The sequence below is a fragment of the Camelina sativa genome, chromosome 15 (assembly GCF_030686135.1).
Source record: "Camelina sativa cultivar CO46 ecotype springtype chromosome 15, ASM3068613v1".
Taxonomy (NCBI): domain Eukaryota; kingdom Viridiplantae; phylum Streptophyta; class Magnoliopsida; order Brassicales; family Brassicaceae; genus Camelina; species Camelina sativa.
The window spans coordinates 30,744,823-30,761,571 of NC_141894.1; the positions used below are offsets into that span (position 1 = coordinate 30,744,823).

A 16,749-nucleotide genomic window follows, 5' to 3' on the forward strand; every position below is an offset into this window, starting at 1 on the left:
ATTACGCGGCAGAATTCATGCCAGTCACTTAAGCTTTTCCACTTACTATATGCAATGGATTATAGACACATACACACCCATATACATACCCATTTACATTATTTGCATTGGAGGTGCAACAATCAAGGAGAAAACATAACTTTGGCATCTACTTTAACTGGTTTTTCCGACCAAACTACAAACAGAACTTATCAAAATAATGTTCTTTACATAAACGATGTTCATACAAAAAATATCTGACCAATTTCTGCTAACAACACTTTCATTCTCTCCACCCTTTCACTAATGCACCACCTCCCTCACATTCTTCATCTCTTTATGTGACAAACGAACTGAACATCATCAGCTTAGACTTCATGGTGTTGAATTTCCTCCTGTCAATGCATCTTCAATGGATGATACTTTGGGATTCTTGAGAAATATGTATAGTGAGGATATACTATGTTCAATGTAGTACGTATATATGTTCTAATCATGTAATAGCAGGAAGTTTATAAAGTATCTAATATACAAAAGTGTAAGTTCTATGCCTTTGACAAAAATAAAAATTTAAAACTGATCAGCTTTGAATTTAATTGCCATGAGTCCATGACAGTCTTACAAATTATATCAGAGTACTGAATAAGAGAATGTCTATTAGCCTAACCTTAATTTGAGGCAGTTACGTTGTTGATGTTGTTGTGGAAGCTTAGCATTTATAACTTTCAAACTCTTTTGCAGTGACGTTTCTTTTTCTTAACTTCCTAAATGAAAAACGCAAACAAAAGTACAGAAAATAAACAAATCATAATATGTGGTTCAATTATTTTAACCCCATATATAAATGAAGCACATTAGTAAGAGTACCTACGAACAGTTGAATAAACACAAAATGGTTTTACCAACGAAGGAAAAAGTGTTTGATCGGCATAGGAAAAGTCCAACAAAATCACTCTTCCTAATGTAAGTCGTACCTATGATTTAGCAATTGGAGGAGTCTCCGTATGTAGATCTCTGGATTTTTCTCCTCATCCAAAGCTTTTCACCTGCAAGAAATCAACAAAATTACTACATATAAAAAGGTTTAGATAAGCAACATAAGTTTTTATAGATTGGACATATTCCACATGCGTCAGACTATATCCATATAAAACGAAGATAATACTAAACTTAAATATAAGTTCTCCAAATACAAAACTTTAGTATAAGTTCTTAAGAAAGAGCAGCTACCTGGCGTTTTTGGCTACGTAAGTGATTGATAAACCAAACTGAAACCATCAGTCGAGGTTTTTAAATCTGTGAAAAAAAGATCAGAAACCTAATCATCATAAAATAGATATATAAATTTATTGTGAGAACTTAATCTACTATAAAGGATAGAAAATATAAAGAAAATGAATCACCAATCGGAGGAAGCAAAAGAAATACAGAGTGGATGTTTTGTTTTGGTTAGACACTTACATTCCGGAATGAGTTGAACTTCCCCGAACAATATGTCATTATCACCAGGATTTGAAACGTTTAAGCCCTAATCCTAATTAACGTCCATGAGACCAGTTTCATCTCTTGAAGCTTGCACATACCCGAGAAAACAATGAAAGGGTGAAACCCTCAGATAGGATGTGAAGCGATTGGAAGTAGAAGAAAGGGACATTTCGTTTTAAAATGTGAAGAAGGAGGTGAGGTCGAACCTCTCTCGAAATCCTACATATATATAGTCATAGAAAGCAAGCTAAAATCAAACTGACATAGAGCAGTTTTAGGAATCAAATAATTAGGGGCTCACTACAAGAAAATCGTGTATTTATAGCATAAGAAAATAGCGTTTTAACGCTTTATGCTATGTTAAATAAACGTGAAATTATAGATAGCGTTTATTTATAAGTAGACGCTATAAATGTATCGGTCAAACTTCAAAATTTTGATGCGGAAAGTTTTTGGGTTTCGCGGGTCTCAATTAATAGCATATCTCATAAAAACGCTATTGAAATGAAAAGCGGGAATATATTTTTTATTGCCCGCCTCACCATTTGGAAAAAAAAAAGAATACTCACTCCTCACCTACTCACTCGTCTCACCTTTCTCAAAATTTTGGGTTCTCTCGACTCCTCACCTACTCACTCGTCTCACCTTCTCAAATTTTTTCAGTCTCTAATTTCTCAGTTTTCAATTTCTAATCTCACTCGTTTAATTTCTCATTGGTTTGGTTTCACTCGGAGCCTCACTCGGATCTCTAATCTGTCAAGCCTCACTCGAAGCCCCAGTCGTCGATTTCTGAAAACCAAAGGTGATTAATCAAATCGAATCGACGACTGTTTCTTTAATCGAATCGATGACTGTTTCTTTTTTCTTCCTTCGTTTCTTTTGTTTAATCGAATCGTTTATCACTGTTTGGTAATCGATTTGTTTCTTTTGTTCTTTTGCATGCAGATTTCAGGATTCGATCTGATTCGATCTGAGTTTAAGGTACTGAAAATTTATTTTTTCTTTCTTAATATTGTTCTAAATTTTTGTTTTGTGTGGGAATATAGATCTAATTAAATTTGCGTTTTCGTTCTAACACAGTTTTTTTTTCAATTTTACAGAGATTTTTGTAAGTTCGCGAAGACTTAAGATCTTTTCATCTGGTGAGTTATTATTTAGGAGTTTAAGTTTTTTTATTTAGTTCTTATTCTCTTCGATCTGTGTTTTTGATTGACAACCCTGTGTTCGTGGTCGATTCAACACTGTGTTCGTGGTCGAGTTTTGGTGGTTTTGTAAGATGGACAAGTCTTGGGTCTGGCTTCCAAGGTATGAACTTGTCTTTTTTTTCCTTTTTGTTACATATTTTTCCTTTTATGAGAATTAACCTTTGAAATTTTTTTCACTTGAAGGGCCAGCCTTGAGTTTCAGACAGGGGCAACTAATTTTGTGCATGCATCTGCACTGAGATTGGGTAATCCTAGTGACATGTTTTGTCCCTGTATAGATTGCCGCAATATGTGCCATCAGCCGATAGCTACAGTGTTGGAACATTTAGTGATTAGGCGCATGGATCAGAAATACAAGAGAAATTCATGTTGGAGTAAGCATGGGGATATTAAGACTGATAAGTCAGCGGAAGATCCGAAAGTTGAGTTAGATGTTTATGACTTGATTAGGACAGCTTTCATTGATGGTGATTCTCAACCTACGAGCTACTTTGGAGATCAGGCAGATGTTGTTGATGGTGGTAGTGAAGAGTCTGAGTTTAGGAAGAAGCTCGATGATGCTGAAACTCCACTATACTCCAACTGTCCCAACTACACGAAGGTGTCTGCAATTATGGGGCTTTACTGCCTCAAAGTCAAGAGTGGAATGTCAGAGAACTATTTTGATCAGCTGCTGACGATGATTCATGATATGCTTCCCACGGATAATGTTCTCCCGCAATCAACATATGGGATAAAGAAGTTCCTGAAGATGTTTGGCTTCGGATATGATATGATTCATGCATGTAAGAACGATTGTGTTCTATACCGGAAGGAATACGAGGCTATGGAAAGCTGTCCAAGGTGTAGTGTATCAAGATGGGAGAGAGATAAGCAAACTGGTGAGGAGAAAAAGGGGATACCAGCCAAGGTATTAAGATATTTTCCAATCAAAGACAGATTGAGACGGCTCTTTAGATCCAGAAGGACGGCTGAAGAGGTTCGTTGGCATTTCAACAATAAGAGTTTAGATGGTACCATGAGGCATCCAGTGGACTCTTTAACGTGGGCCAATGTGACTGATAAATGGCCAGAGTTTTCAGCTGAACCAAGAAACCTCCACCTTGGTATCTCTACAGATGGGATGAATCCTTTCTGCCTTCAGTCCAGCACATACAGCACATGGCCAGTGTTCTTAGTTAACTATAACATGCATCCAACATTGTGTATGAAAGCAGAGAATATAATGCTGAGTCTGTTGATCCCAGGACCTACATCACCAGGCAACAACATTGACGTCTATCTAGCTCCATTGATAGATGACCTTAAGGAATTGTGGAATGAGGGACTTGTGGTTTACGATTCATTTATGAAGGAGAATTTTACACTTAAAGCAATGTTGTTGTGGAGTATCACTGATTATCCTGCTTTAGGAACATTAGCTGGGTGTAAGGTGAAAGGCAAACAGGCGTGTGTTGTGTGTGAAAAGGATACACCTTTTAGGTGGTTGAAATTCATTCGGAATCATGTTTATTTGGGAAACAAAAAAAGACTTAGACCTGGACATCCTTATAGAAGAAGAAAAAAATGGTTTGACAACACTGTGGAGGAAGGGAGTGCGAGTAGAATTGAAAGTGGAGCAGAAATTTTTAACATACTCAAGGATTTGAAAGTTGAGTTTGGCAAACCGTTTGGGGAAAAAAGTAAAAGGAAACGAAAAGGAGTATCTGTTGATGAGGTACCTTTGGACGAAGAAGACGATGAAGACAATGATAATTGGAGGTGGAAGAAACTGTCCATCCTATTTGAGTTACCTTATTGGAAGGTCAATATTTACTAAGTCTATTAATCTAGTAGATTTCAATTATTTTCTACTTGCATATTCTTTTTGAAATTGACTTTTTCAATTGGTCTTTATCTTACATGTTAGGATATGCCGGTTCGTCACAATATTGATGTGATGCATGTTGAGAAGAATGTGTCAGATGCTATATTGTCTATTCTTATGCAATCTGCTAAGTAAAAAGATGGTTTGAAAGCAAGGAAAGATTTGGAAGATATGGGGATCCGTGGAAACTTACACATTCAGAACAAAGGGAAGAGAAAGTATTTACCTCCAGCTTCGTTTTGGCTGTCCAAAGAAGAAAAAAAAGATATTTTGTAAGAGGTTAAGTTCATTCAGAGGACCTGATGGATATTGTGCGAATATCGCCAATTGTGTTTATGTGGATCCTCCACTAATTAGTGGATTGAAGTCTCACGATCATCACGTGCTTCTGCAAAACCTGCTACCAGTTGCTTTGCGAGGCTTGTTACCAGATGGACCAAGGATTGCAGTTACTAGACTGTGCAGCTTCTTTAACAGACTATGTCAACGAGTTATTGATCCTGAGAAGCTTATAACATTGGAGGCTGAGTGTGTGGAGACATTATGCCAACTAGAGAGATATTTTCCTCCCTCTCTATTCGATATTATGTTCCACCTTCCCATACATCTAGCAAGAGAAGCACGTTTGGGTGGACCTGTCCACTTTCGTTGGATGTATCCATTTGAAAGGTACTCAAAAATTTTCATTTGCCTTTGTGTGTATTTGGTGTGTTGTATACAATTAGTAACTAACATGTTTATGCTTAACATGTAGGTACATGAAAATATTAAAATCGTCTGTAAAGAACTATGCAAGGCCAGAAGCGTGTATGGCTGAAGAATATTTGGCTGGAGAATGTATTGCATTCTGCATGGAGTTCCTTCAGAATTCAGTAATATTTCAAGAAACAACAAACCGTAATGAGGATGTCGAGTCCTCTGAAGGTTGTCCATTAAATAAGGCTGCCCAAATTGTTCTTACTGATAAAGAGCGAGACATAGCCCATCGATATGAATGAACATGGAAATGATGAATCCATATGTTGAGTAAGTTCATCACTAAAGTGACTTATCCCATTTTCATTACACCATCATTACTGTTGGATTGTAAACTAACTTATTGTGTTTTTCTTTATGTATGCATTTGGAAGAATTACAAGCTACTGATCGTAGATGTGCCAGGAGTGAAACTCTGTTATGGAAGTTTCATGCAGAGAGGTTCGCACAATGGGTAAAAAAGAAGGTACTAATTATATACTACTAATTATATATCAGTATTTTTCCTTTAAATCCGTCGAACACCATGAGCATATATACTACTAATTACGTATCCTTTATCTTTGTCATTAGATCCCTGCTAACTCAGTAGATCATTCAGACAAACTAAGATGGTTAGCCTATGGACCAAGACATACAGCTGAAACATATAAAGGGTTTACCATCAATGGGCATTGATTTCACACTGAGGATGTAATGCGTAAGACTCAGAACAGTGGAGTAACGTATGAAGCCTTTAGCATGTGTAGATTTAGTGCCAGAGACACTAAACATATGGCGGACATAGTTGCATTCTATGGAGTTATACAAGAGATCATAATACTGGACTACCACAAGTTTCAAGTTCCTCTGTTTAGGTGTAAGTGGGCCAACAAAGGAAACGGTGTCAAAGAAGAAGAAGGATTTATACTTGTGAACTTCAATGTCAACCAATCAACGTATCTTCAAGATCCTTACATCCTGGCATCGCAAGCCAAGCAAGTTTTTTATTCTAGAGAAAATGATTCATCACCTTGGTCTGTAGTTATGAGGGCGCCACCAAGAGGGTATCATGAGTTAGAGACAGAGGAGGAGTTTCTTGTTGCACCCTTATCCATTCCTCAAACTGAAGATTTGGGGGACATGTCTTCTGATGATGAAAGTTTCTATGTTAGAGAAGATTGTGAAGGAGTCTTAGTAATGGAATCATAAGGATAGAATTACAAAATTGCAGTTAGTCGTATGTTTTCATCCTTTTCTCACCATTTGAAAGTCAGTTGTGTTTCAGGTGTATTGTAATGACGAGAAGGAGTAATCGTAATGTAGGCCTTGCCCCAACTACTGACACTAACACTTGCCAGCACAATCAGGAAGCAATGTCGCACCAGATTGAGGACGAAATTCATCATGAAGACATATCCCAGCCGGAAGTGCAACCATTAAGTGGAGAACCTCAAAACAGTGAGGTAAATACTAAAAAAAGGAAAACAAGAGGGCCAACTAAGATGCGTGGAGTTGCAAAACACCATGAGGACAATGTTGACGTTGATTTCACAACTCTTGGTCAACATGTTGGTAAAGGATCAGTTACACTCTCCTCATTTCTTGGTCCTCTGGTGAGGGAGCATGTTCCAGTTGTACTGGACGATTGGAGGCATCTGGACGATACAATCAAAGACATTCTGTGGGAAGAAATTCAGGTATTCTCTGTAATCTTACACAAGTCTTCATTTGAATATTAAACTTATTCTCTGGAACTCAAACTTATTAATGTTTACATTTGAATATTTGATAGGGAAGATTCAATTTACGTGAAGAGTGGCAAAAAGATTGTGCTTTTAAGCAGATGAGTAGTATTTGGCGAGCTTCTAAATCTAAACATCTCTCCAAAGTTCGACAGTCAAGTAAGAAAGAGTTACTTGATTTAAAACCAAGTAACATACAATCTGCGTCAGCATGGAAAAATAGGGTAAAGAATAAGACTAGTGAAGAATTTAAGGTTTGTGTACGCCTATATATTCATTTGTGGACCAATGTTGTTATTTTTTTTAATTTTTGAAAACCTCAGGTGATAGTCGGATTGATTTTTGGTAGGTTCGGAGTGAAAGATTTAGGCAACTCAAGAAGGCGCAGATTCCACACACGACCAGCCGCAAAGGAATGACTCGACTGGCTCATGAGATGGTATGGTCAAATTATCTTACTGAGTTATTTCTGATATGGTATGGATCATGAGATGGTATGGTCAAATTACCTTTGTTATATGTAGAAGAAGAAGAGTTATGACCCGTCCATGGTGAGTAGGAGCAAAGTTTGGATAGCAGGACACACTCATTCTGACGGAAAACCAGTGAGACAAGAATTTGCTGGAACAATTGTAAGTGAAATGAGATCATAAATCAATTCACTCAATTAATAATGCTTCTTCGTATAGCATACAATAATCCTCTTTAACTCTTTGTGTCATGAACAAATCAAATCCATTGATAGTGAAATGGGTTCCACATCTACCACTAGTATTAAAGAGGATGATGTCTGTCAAGTCTTAGGGAAAGACAAGTCTGGAAGGGTTAGAGGTATGGGCAGAGGGGTTACCGCTACAAAGCTATCATTCATTCAGGCTAGAGACGCCCATGTCCAGAAGCTTGAAGCAACACAAGCGGAATTGATCACCAAAATTGAAGATCTCCAAAATGTAGTTCGTGACTTGGCTAAAGGGAAAAAGGTCAGTATAGTTAATTTTAAATCGTGTCCTTGATGATAAGGCCAATTTGTTTGTATGTTTGTTTTAGTATTAACTTTATTATTCTTTCCACAGTCTGATGATTTTCCGGCATCGAAGACTAGTAATGGTAGCCACACTGGCCCTAGGTGTCAACTTCTGGATTGGTGTTTAGATGATGAGGTTGTTGTCGGGGAAGGAGAGTTCTGCTCAGCCGAACCAAATTACAAGATTGGTCGTATTGCAATTGGTCCTAATGCATCAGCTGTCGTTGTCAAATCTGTAACAAACAAAGATGCGTTTGTATGGAGGCCAACCACCATGGTTGTCTCTCTTGGGGATGCTGTGGGAACGAAAATTGCATGGCCAACTGATAAAATGATATTGGACAATGATGCAACATCCCCAATTGAAAATCAATCAGCTGGTTCATCGGTAATGTTTTACTTTGACTCTTACATTATTATGAGATTGTAGATAGATTTTAAAAATTTCATTTTTTTATTGACTTAGGCATCACATGATAAAATCATCATCTTTGATTGGAATGCGGAGGATGTAGTAGTTGCTGAGGGTCGTTTGTGGTCAATGGATCCACAAGAAAAGGCCAACAATATCTGTCTCGGACCTAATGCTGCAATCGTAAAGGTTGAGAAGGTCGTTAAACATGACGCTTATTTGTGGAGACCTACTGATGATATGGTCTTGATGGGTGATGCACTTGATGCCTTCATCGCATGGCCAATAAAGAAGATATTGCTGACTAATATTATACATCCAACAAGATCATCATCACCAATAGCAACATCACCTGGGGTAACAATTCTATCTAATGCTTAAGTTTATATTTATTGTTATTGGTGGTCACTTCTGATATAAGTGTCTGAATTGTTTGGATTATAGATTGTAAGTTGCAGCATCAACACCACCAAATCAGATGGAAAGAAAAAGTGCATGCTGTTGGATTGTAATAATTAAGGACAAGTAGTTGCAGAAGGCAGGGTTTGTTCAACCAATCCAGACGACAAGATCCACTTTATCCCCTTAGGTCCAAATGCTAGCAAGGTATGGATAGAAGTATCAAAGATTGGAGATGCAAAAGTGTGGAGACCAAATTCAGAAGTGGAGTTAGTTTCTGATGCTTTAGGTACAACAGTTGCGTGGCCTAATGATAAACATGTGTTTGTGTGAAATTGTGGTGTACTTTGAGCCTGTGTGGTTGGATTTTGATTTATTAGTTTATGCCTTTAGAACATTGTAAACTTTGATTTCAATTAATGTGTTTAGGATTTTAATGGTTTAACCTTTTATATTTAAATACATAAAATAATAAATTAATCAAAAATCAATTAAATTGACGATATAAAAATAACATAATGCGAATGCTATTTGAAAAAATAATTATAACATTAAGTAACGCTATTAAAAAAATTAAAATAATAAAACAATATTGCTATTATAAAAAGGAATATAGCACATGTACAAACGCTATTTTATATTACCAATAAATAGCATGCTAGAAAGTGCTATCTAATGTGCCGGACCTATTATCGCAGTCGATGATAGAGCGTTTACTAAAACGCTATCATACCGTTCGATAGCATTTTTCCGATGCTAAGAATACACGATTTTTTTGTAGTGGCTTTAAAGAAATTTGGCCCAAAAAAATAAATTTAGAAAATTTAGAAAATGTGGTTAGTGGATAAGTTTAGAAAATTTGGCCTCATTAAATAGAAGGATTAGCTGACGTGACAGCACCAAGAGTGAGAAAATATAACTTTATATATATATATATATAATTTCTGAAAAGTGTCCTCAAATTTTTCATATCATCTTATTTATAAAGTCACTAAATTTTAAATACAAGAAAGCAACTAAAACAACAAATCCTCGTATGATGATGGTTGATGGATGATTCAGATCTAATATATGCTTTTCTATATAAAAACATTAGATCATCTTTGTGTAGCCTGATTTTAATTTATCTCCATATAATTAATATTTATAACTTTTACCAAAAAAAGTATGTTTTATAAACAATCATCTACACCAAGTTATTATACTCCGACTCCAAGCTTTGTGATGGCTATTTGCAGTATTCAACGGATATAGTGAAGAATGTTGTGTATGAATCGTAAGTAAAACATTTAGCGAAAACAAAAGATAAATAAAGAACCCATACTCAGTGGGTATTTCAAAATATTTTATTTTAATCTTTTTCTTTTTATATAAAATTATTATTTATTTAAAGAATAAATCAGGAAAAACAAATTTAACATGTTAGAATGTGCTATGTGCTCAGAACAAGTTTCTCAATATTTTTCAACTTCTCTCTTACCTTTTGTTATTTTTTTATTTTTTAAGTGGTGAAAATCAAGTTAATCCATCAATGCACATGATCTTATATATTTAGTCCATATTCAGACCTTTTCTACCATGCATGATGCACGTATAATGTATACATGTAAATGTACATACATAGAGAGAGAGAGAGAGAGAGAGAGAGAGAGAGAGAGAGAGAGAGAGAGAGAGAGAGAGAGAGAGCAGGAGACAAGAAGAGAGTAAGCACGCAGAGCTTTCGAGCATGAGCATGCTAGAAAAAGGAACCATGTGTGCTCACTCTCTTCTGTCGCCTTCCTTATATCTATTCAATGACCTCCTTTAGTTGAACCTTTTCATCTTCGTGCATGCATATGATCTATATAGTAGCTTTGGTCCCTAAATTTTAATGATATGAAACAAGTTTGTCTGGTTTTAGGGTTAATATATAAGGAATGCTAGGGGCATATATGATGATGCATGCATAAATATCATCGTTATCCACTCGTTTCGTTTAATTTCTAAAAATATTCCGCCGGATTATACCCTTCGTAGTTTATTTATTGTCAATTTGAGCGTCTATATTCCCTCATTTCATTAAATATTATATCATGGGGATGCGTAACACATGATTATTGACATGAATAAAATATCCTTCATTGATCTAAAATGAGACTCTGGTCGGCTCTATAAGACAAGTTATATGAAAAACATAAATGTAAATACAACACATTGAGTCACAAAAATGAATTCGTTGTTAAAGACAGAACATAAAAATAGTGACTACATTAATTAATAACAAAGTGACTAAATCGTAACCATCGTATGGGACACATACACTCCTCAATAAAATGTTTTTATGTGATACCTAAACTTTTATTTGTTTAAAGTCTACATCCAATTTAGATTTTCGAATTGAGAGATCCCACTTATAACGAAATGAAACTATTTATTTGAACAACCACTTGAACAATTAATAAACTATACATAGGTTTAGATGTATGTGAGAGATCCCCGACCATAATTAAGATCTCTAGCTAGAACACACATTGATCCTCCAATCAGAAAACAAAATAATAAAAAGAAATATCTGTAAGAACGAATGTAAAATCGAAACGTAAGCCATAGGAAATGATATAAAAATAGAAATAAAAGCGAATATCACTATTCACTAAAGGTTTGGAATATACTAAGTAAAGCGAAAAGATGCTAAGGGCAACGAATTATGAACATCATGGCCATCTCACTAGTTTTATATATATAGTTTTGCTTTTGATTTGATTTTATTCTTCTTCCACATTCTATTGTATATGTGTGTTTATGTCTCACGCAAGCACAACATAAGCGGTCCCCCTTTATACGTTTCTAGAAACATTGACGTTTCAAGCATTCATTAGTTACCAACTTTTACGTGGTAGATCAATATCTCCATATAGAATATTAGCTTTTTTGAATTGCAATATCGTTTTACTAAAAGAAATACGAACTTCGATAGCAGTTTGTTGTAGCACGAATTTACGAACTGCTACTAAAAGTATCAAAATCAGATGTTAAATATTTCATAGCTTTAGATTAACGCTGACAATGTTTTTCATTACGCCGGAACATAAAAATAACTATTGTAGCTGGAAAGTGGTTATGGAAGCAAAATATTTTGGTGTTTCCCCCCTTACCAAAAAATAAAATCGATTCTCAATATTTCACTTTATTACACTTTGACCAAACGAAAAAAAGAAAAAAAAAGCTTTGTAAAACTTTTCGAGTATATCAGATCTCAGTCTGAAACCTCAAAGTTTTTACACCTCAATCCTGAAATTTCAATATCTATTTCTTGAATTCTCGACTCACATTGACGAAAACTCAATTCTCCGTCACTCTTTGTCTCCATCTATCTCTGAATCTCTCCGCTTCAGTCTTTTTCCGCCTCAGTCCCTCTCTGCCTCCGTCTCTCTCCGCCTCTGTCTCTGTCCGCCTCCGTCTCTCTCCGTCTCAGTCTCTTTTCGTCTCTGTCTCTGTCTCAGTAGATTAGCCGATCTCCGTCTGTTGCTGCATCGGTCTCGGTAGCTTAGCCGATCTCCGTATTTTGCCGTCTCTGTCTCAGTAGCGTCGAACTTAGCCGATCTCCGCCTGTTTGCATCAGAACACACAGGTTAGTTGTCACAATCACATCTCATTCAGACGGATATTTGATTGATTGGTTTTAGAGTTGAATGACTTGGATGTTTGATATTTTGTTTTTATAAACGGTGGTGAATGTGTTTGTTTGGTGTTTGAGTTATTCTTATGGGTTTGTTTTCTTTTCCGGCCGGGTAAGCACATATAATGATAGAAAAGACATGGGTTCATCTTAACTGGTATGTGAGACCATTCTATAGTTATGTACTTATTGGGTTTATGGTTATGTTAAAGAGATTTAAAAGTTTCTAATTGAATTTTGTTTTTTTTTCATCTTACTTCACCGCAGAGCTGATCCTGGGTATGAGAGAGGTGCTTGGGATTTTGTGAGGTCTGTGACTGCAGGTTTAGGAGAGAATGCGATGATTATTTTTCCGTGCATTGACTGTCGCAACGTAGATCGTCACTCAGCCGGCAATGTTGTTGATCATCTAGTAACAAGGGGAATGATTTGAGTTATAAGTTGCGGAAGGACTGGTATCACCATGGAGAAGTGAAATCAGGGACTAAGTGTAGAAAGAACGCAAGTCAGTGGAACCAGGAGATTTTAGGGTTGATCAAAGCTGCTGAATTTATAGATGAAGAGCTGGTTAGTCAGGGTGATTTAAGTGAGGTTGCTGAGGGTGATGAAAAAGAAGAGGATGAGTTTCTAGTGAAGCTAGCTGATGCAGAAACACTATTATATCCAGGATGTGCAAACCACAGCAAGCTCTCGGCGACTTGTTTTTTTTTGTTTGTTCGTAGACCTTTTTTTCCATGATGTTTCTTTATTTTGAATTCTAAGGTTTTAATAAATCAGACTATGTATGTTTTCAGATATTAATCTACTTCGCTGGAACAATTTAATTAATGGATCTTTCTATATATAATGTTTCACACCTACTTAAAAATATATACAATAAACACACAACTTTTAGGACATATAGTTTGATGATTGGACAAAGAAAATTTCAATATGCAAATATTCCTAATAGTTTGGAGAAAATTTAGAAAATAAGATAATCATATATGGATTGTGAAAATACCGTAAACTAAACCCTAAACCCTATTTGAAAAATTATTTGGCAATTTTATAATTTTATCAAATCTAACATATAAAACTTCTATTTTTTAAATTTTAAAATTTTACAAAGTAAAAAATATGAAACTTCCATTTTTTTACACCATTCACCATTCTTATACCATCTAACCACTAAATCATATAATCTAAACCCTACATGTGGTCAATCTCTAATTTATAAAAGTTTAATATTATATTAAGTCTAAAATATCTAATATATTAAAGGAATAGTCGAAAGAGCTCACAGCCAATCTCATAAAAATTGACCTTTAAAAATTTTCGGACAAGCTTTTCTCGCCTATTTAGGTTGCTGAAACGCACCACATTCATCCTCAGACTTAAGATTATTAATTTGTCATTAATAAGATTCAAAACTGGACCTTTTTACCCTTTTCTAAGTTTTATTTTTTAAAAAACTTAAAAAAAAAAACAAAATTAAAAAAAAAAAACCAAATCAGTTTTACAAAATCGGAAATCTAATATATTTATGCAATATCTCTCTTTAATAAAATGGAAGATAAATATTAGAATATATTACGAATATTCGTTTAAAGAAAACTTTTATTTTCAAAAATATTAAAATGGTAAAGATAATTATGACGAATTTCCTTCTAAACTATTAACCAAAACAGTAAAAGTCGGATTCATTAAGCTAAACATATAGTTTTGAGAGTATAATTTTTCTTTTGTATTATTTTGGTTCTAATGAATCAACTTTACTATTGTATGACTTAGATTTTTTTTTATGTTGATGTACTATCGATATGCTTTGGTGCTTTGCATGATTAATTTTTATGCTACTATAATTTTTAATTATTATGTTGAATCATATCAAAAGTTTTACTCATTTTGTACTGTTTGATTTTGTTTTAGGTTTACCTGTCATGGACCATAGAACTTTTTTGTATATCAAAAACAAGATTGGACGAACGAGTTGATGAAGCAAGCAAAAAGTCAAATCGGTAAAGTATTATTAATAATTGTGTTTATTTTTATTTATTTTTTGGTGGTATAATTCTGGTCTTTTATATGATTCATCGGATTCTAATTTTTATGCTTTTTGTTGTAGTGGTTCTTAAAAAAGCAAGATCAAGAAAAGTCTATGGTTTCTCCATCTTTTAAAACATATATGTAATATTATTTTCTATATTTTGTTTTGTAGTTTAGTAATTTGAAATAAACTTTTTTTATATGTAACATGATCATTGATCATAATAGTGGATCTACAAAATTGAATATAGTGAAATTCATGTATTAATTTTTGCTAACATGAATCCTTAATTTTTTAAAAATACAATGTTTGCTAATATTATTTTTTGTAATGATTATAGTTGCAGAAAAACTATGGTGGATTCTATTTTTATGGTAATTTTCTAAAAACTTTGATTTCTGTTTATAAATAGATTTAAATATTTTTATGCTATTATTTAAATAAATATTTATGACTAATATTTCTTCATAAGTACTTGTGATTAATGTTTCTTCTTTATCTTAAATTGATAATTCTGTTTGTTTTTTTGGAAAATAGTATGATCTTTGTGTCTAATATATTATTTCCCCTCTTGAATAATTATGTCCCATCGATACGTTCATGTTCTTACTTTTATGAGCTCTGAGATCGATCTATTTCATCGTGTTTTTTTACAAAGTCATCTTTGATTTTTGTGTGATTCTCTTTGATTTTTGTTTACAAATCATTAACGATCGTGAGACTGAAAGGTCAAGGGGATTCGGATTTGTCACCTCCAAGGACGAGAAATCCATGAGGAATGCTATTGAAGAGATGAACGGGAAATAGCTTGATGGCCGTACCATCACTGTGAATGAGGCTCTGTCAAGAGGAAGCGGCGGCGGTGGAGGAGGACGTGGTGGTGGTGGTGGTGGTTACCGTAGCGGCGGTGGTTACAAAAGACGTAGCGGTGGTTACGTATCTGGTAGAAGCGGTGGTGGCCGAGATGGATATGGTGGTCGCCGTGAAGGCGGTAGCGGTTACGGAGGAGGTGATGGTGGTTACGGAGGAAGCGGTGACGGTGGAGTGGCTGGTAATTGAAGATAGTGTGGTTTGGTGCTGCTCTGTGTTTGGTTTAGATTTGGTTTGTTGGTTGATAATTGAGTTTCAGAGTCGCAACGTGTTTCATCCAAGAGTCACAAGTTCCAAGAGACACAACTCATAATGATGTAGTGTCTGATTGTTTTCTATGTAAAACAGTTTTGTTGTTGATGTATGTAACAAGTTTCAGTTGATCGAAGTTTATATTTGTTCTTATCTTCTAAAAGAGACAAAGGTCTCTTACTCTGTTTTGTTATTCTCTTCTCTCAAAATTATAACATGGTATCAGAGCTTATGTTGGTCTTGGAGCCTATCCAAGCAAAACAAAAATAAGAAAAATTCCGCTGCAAGAAGGAGAGAAAGATGGAAACAACAAACCAAGGGTAAGAAGAAGAAGAAAAAAAGATCGAAATAGGAAAAGATGGTGGTGACAAGAGAGAGTACTATCAACCTTCCAAACTGTAAAATCCGTGAACCAGAATCCCGGTTTGGGAGTTGCATCGGTCGATTCAGTTGTTGCATCGGTCGATGCAAGGTCAAGTTTCTGCGTTTTGACTTAAGTCAAACGCTGCGTTTTGGGTGAAGGAAAAACCCTTAACACGATTTTTGTCTCATTCGTTTGGTTGTGGCCGTTATTGAGAAATAGAAAGAGAGAAAAAGCTTTGTGAGAGTTCTTGAGCGTTTTTGGGAGATTCTTGGAGGTTGGTGACGTTTCTTGGTGAGATTTGTAGTTGGGCTCGTTGTGGGAGCTTCCTAGAAGCGTTTTCTTCTTGTGTTTAGGTTCAGATTTGTCTTGGCAAAGGTAAGTGCAGGACCATGACTTATCTAAGCTAGAGAAATCTTTAATCTGCTTGTTGTGTGATGTTAGACTTGTTAGATTGTTGCTATGGACGTTAGGAAGCTTTCTTGTGGCTTGGGATCGAGTTTTGTGGTTGTAGGAACGAAGATCCGGCGAGAAGCTTTGGAGGAAAACGATGCTCGGCATTGCATCGGTCGATGCACTTTGTGCGTCTGTCGATGCAGATGCGAGGACGGCGCGTAAACTCTAGGGTTTTCGTGTTATGTCGAGCATGCGTCGGTTGATGCATTGGGAGCATCGGTCGATGCAAGTTAACCTTGCATCGGTCGACGCAGATCTTGTGTCGGTCGATG

General features: G+C 35.5%; 1 pseudogene; it reads left to right on the forward strand.

Annotated features, from left to right (window-relative positions):
* The first annotated feature begins 2,696 nt into the window (after positions 1-2,696).
* On the forward strand, positions 2,697-9,184 carry LOC109125071 (uncharacterized; annotated as a pseudogene).
* Positions 9,185-16,749: the final 7,565 nt, after the last annotated feature.